Genomic DNA, 4,182 nt, shown 5'->3' with positions numbered 1-4,182 from the left:
ACTTTTGCTCTCAGTGGGGTTGCCCAAAGTTCCCTTCTTAAAGCGGCTTTCTTTTAAAAAATCCTAGACCTGCTTTTTGTGGCACACATGCCTCATATCCCGTTGCAGTTGATAAAGTCACATCATCTCCCACCAGTACAAGCTGTACAAGATTTCCAGGGCTTATCCTTGCAATCTAGACGTGGGTCGAAGGTTGAGCAATCCTTAAATCAGCTGCAAAGTTAAAATTGAAATCAGCCTGAGAATCCTTTAAAGGATGGTCCAACATCTGTTGCTTACAGGGCTCAATCGGACAGCCTCTGGTGCTGACGCTTTAAGCCACCTCCTGTTCTTGCCTTGTCCTTGTTACAGCCATGGGCCCACATACACTCAGAGGTACAGAGTTTTTCTCATGTCTATGGGTCTGTTGTGATGCTCTCAGGCTTGCATCAGCCAGCCATTGTGATGGGGAGAGGGTGTCATTTTGCAAGCACCCTGGAGCATTAATCTTTATATCTTTAAATATAATTGGCATTAAACTAAAACCCTTTAGGACCAGATCAATACAGCAGCAAAGAATGCTTATTCATTGTTGTTTGCCTCTTCATTTCATATCACCCGATATCTAAATGGTGTTTGGACTTTCTGCCCTCTGACATAAGGACATTTGGTATGGCAAACCTTTGACAGAGGTCCTAATCAATGGTTTGATTGACTCTCCCTTTGCGCTTGCTTCTGCAACACATGTACTAATATTGGAATGATAATGGGAAAATTAAATTGGCCCCTGCTCTAAAGGATGACACGCACATTCGTAAAGCATTCACTATTTTAGGCACATGTCTGGACAGAAACTTTCTTAATTTGCAAGTCTTTATTTTTTAATATATCTTTTTTTATTGAAGATTGACATTTTATGTTCATTCATATTACACGACAACACAATACATTTTGCGCCAAATTCAACACTAATGCCTCAGGAGCCTTTTACTTGTGAGTCCTCTTGACTGAATGAACAGCCCTGTCCCCTTCAATTTCTTGACTTGTACTTTTAGAAGTGGCACACTTCTTTTTTTTTTTTTTTTTTAATCCCATTCTACCAAACTCAGTATTATCACTTTCCTCCTTGTTGTGCACTCCAGCGTAAACTGCTTTAAGGTGCTGTTTGCAAACATCGCTCTGAACCACAGCTTTACTTGCTTCAGGGCCTTAATCTTTAATTGGGGCTGAGCAGTGTACTCCGGATTTGGCTGCGTTTAGTTGGTTGATTTCTTTTTTGATTTCTGTAACTTTCAAAAAGTCCCATTGTGAAATACCATTGTGACAATGTGCTGCAGTGCATGAAAACCTAAAATTAATGGTAGGGAGAGGGAGGGGGGTAGGGGGGAAGAGAGAGGGTGGGAAGGAGTGAGTGAGGGAGGGAGAGAGGGAGGAGAGAGAGACAGAGAGAGAGAAAACAAAGAAAATATGGTATTTGGGGGCTATGTATTTGCATGGAAAAGATTTTGGCCTTTTAATCAAGTGGGAAGGGGCTCTGTGGTTGGTATCTCAGCCTGTTGATGCTTTGTTGAGTTGCTTGGAACATGCAAGGAAGGAGACCTGAAGCACTCCCGACCAGGTTGCATGTCTCCAAGTTACTGAAATCCCACAGACCTCCTCCCTGTGCCACAAAGTCCTGGGCACTGAGCTCTGCAGTTGTTGCCCACAGGTCGCCAAGTGTCCCAGATTTACTTTCTCAGAGTTGCTAGTTACTGCTACCCCACCTCGACCACTATATTTTCCCCAGATACTTGCTACTGTGGAGCAAGCAGGGCTAAGGAGAGGGAGAGGGGGTGTGCCTATGCAAATTATCTGCCAGTGTGCTTCCTGGGAGGTCATTCCATCTCACCAGCTGACACCTGGGCAGCGGCAGGTAATTTGGAGAACAGACATATCCGGACAGGCCACAGAGCAAAGGCTGGGCCGTTGATTGAGGATCCCTTTAGCCATGTCTCCCTAAGTTACTGAGGTCCAGAAAAATTCCACCCTCAGCTCTCATAGAGAGGTCCTTGGCCGATCGTGGCCGATCAGGGCTGTGAAGGGTCAGGGGGGACTGCACACTGCCTCACCTTTTCACTGCTTTCTGTAGCGGTAATGCTTTTGCAGAAGGGGCCTGTACAAGTGATTTTGTTCTGCGCTGTGCGAAAGTCACATTTATCCACTGACATTAACCAAATTACTTGCGCTGTTCAACGCACATACATGCATAGAAATCATGTTATGTTTTTTGGGGAAGGTCTAGAGGGTCCTGCTGATGATTTATTAAGCTGTCTGCTACTCTTGCTTTTACATAGTCTTCCCTGCCCAGGCATGTTTAAGGCATACTGTATGTCCCTCCATTACAATGAAAACTCTGTTGAAAGCACAGAGGTACATAGGAATGGATCTGTTAAGAAATGAAACAAAAAGTCTGGAAAAATGTCGAAACGGGTAGGATTTGGGCTTACAATTAACTGACTCACAGTCAGATGTGCTATCCCCTGACCCACTGATCCCCTTTCCTTTTGTGTAATCCTTTTGTTCTCAGTAGGGTTTTCCAAAGTGGCTTTCAAATAAAAGATCCTAGACCTGCATTTTGTGGCACACATGCCTCATATCCCGTTGCTCTTGATAAACTCACATCATCTCCCACCAATACAAGCTGTAAAAGATTTTCAGGGCTTAGCCAAGCAAACTAGACGCAGGTCGAAGGTTGAGCAATCCTTTAATCAGCAGCAAAGTTAACATTGAAATCAGCCTCAGAATCTCTTAAAGGATGGGCCAACATCTGTTGCTGGCAGCGTGCAAAGGGGCAGCCTGGGTGCTGACACCTTAAGCCATCTCCTGTTCTTGCCTTGTCCTTGATCCAGCCATGGGCCCACATACACTCAGAGGTACAGAGTGTTTCTCATGTCTATGGGTCTGCTGTGATGCTCTCACGCTTGCATCACCCAGCCATCGTGATGGGGAGGGGGTGTCGATTTGCAAGCACCCTTGAGCATGAATCTTTAAATATAATTGGCATTAAACCAAACCCTTTAGGACCAGATCAATAAAGCAGCAAAGAATGCTGATGTATTGCTGTTTGCCGCTTAATTCCATACCATCCGACATCTAAATGGTGTTTGGTCAAACGTTTGCCATATCAAATGTCCTTATGTCAAAGAGCAGAAAGTCCAGAGGTCCTAATCAATGGTTTGGTTGGCTCTCCCTTTGCGCTTGCCTTAAGGCGTCAGCACCAGAGGCTGTCCGATTGCGCCCTGCAAGCAACCAATGTTGGCCCATCCTTTAAGAGATTCTGAGGCTGATTTCAATGTTAATTTTGCTGCTGGTTTAAGGATTGCTCAACCTTCGGCCCACGTCTAATTTCCTTGGCTATGCCCTTGAAATATTTTACAGATTGTATTGGTGGGAGATGACGTGGGTTTATCAAGAGCAACGGGATATGAGGCATGTGGGCCATAAAAAACAGGTCTAGGATCTTTTGTATAAGAAAGTCTCTTTAAGTAGGGAACTTTGGACAACACTGCTGAGAGGAAAAGGATTACACAAAAGGCAAGGGGGTCAGTGGGTCAAGGGATAGCACATCTGACTGTGAGTCAGTTTATTGTAAGTCCAAATCCTACCTGTTTCAACATTTTTCCAGGCTTTTTGTTTCATTTCTTAACAGATCCATTCCTATGTGCCTCAGCAACCCATGTACTAATATTGGAATGAAAATGGGAAAATTGAATTTGACCCTGCTTCAAAGGATGACACGCACATTCGTAAAGCATTCACTATTTTTGGCACACGACAGGACAAAAACTTTCTTAATCTGCAAGTCTTTATTTTTGAATACATCTTTTTTAATGAAGATTGAAATTGTATGTTCATTCATTTTACACGACAACACAATACATTTTGCGCCAAATTCAACACTAATGACTCTGGAGCCTTTTACTTGTGAGTCCTATTGACTGAATGAACAGCCCCATCCCCTTCAATTTCTTGACTTGTACTTTTAGAAGTGGCACGCTGCTTTTGTTTTTTTATCCCATTCTACCAAACTCAGTATTAACACTTTCCCCCTTGTTGTGCACTCCAGCGTAAACTGCTTTAAGGTGCTATTTGCAAACATCGCTCTGAACTACAGCTTTACTTGCTTCTAGGCCTTAATCTTTAATTGGGGCTGAGCAGTGTACT

The 4,182-nt window shown here is 43.7% G+C and overlaps 1 non-coding gene across 1 annotated transcript; it reads left to right on the top strand.

Moving 5' to 3' along the window:
- Positions 1 to 706: 706 nt before the first annotated feature.
- Positions 707 to 813, top strand: LOC138568069 (U6 spliceosomal RNA). Its single transcript, XR_011302443.1, has one exon. It is a non-coding gene; the product is annotated as a U6 spliceosomal RNA (small nuclear RNA).
- Positions 814 to 4,182: the final 3,369 nt, after the last annotated feature.

The sequence above is a fragment of the Ambystoma mexicanum genome, chromosome 2p (genome assembly GCF_040938575.1).
Source record: "Ambystoma mexicanum isolate Mex_15411 chromosome 2p, UKY_AmexF1_1, whole genome shotgun sequence".
Lineage (NCBI taxonomy): Eukaryota > Metazoa > Chordata > Amphibia > Caudata > Ambystomatidae > Ambystoma > Ambystoma mexicanum.
Note: the sequence above shows the minus strand (reverse complement) of the source record. Positions and strands in the feature narration are given on the sequence as shown.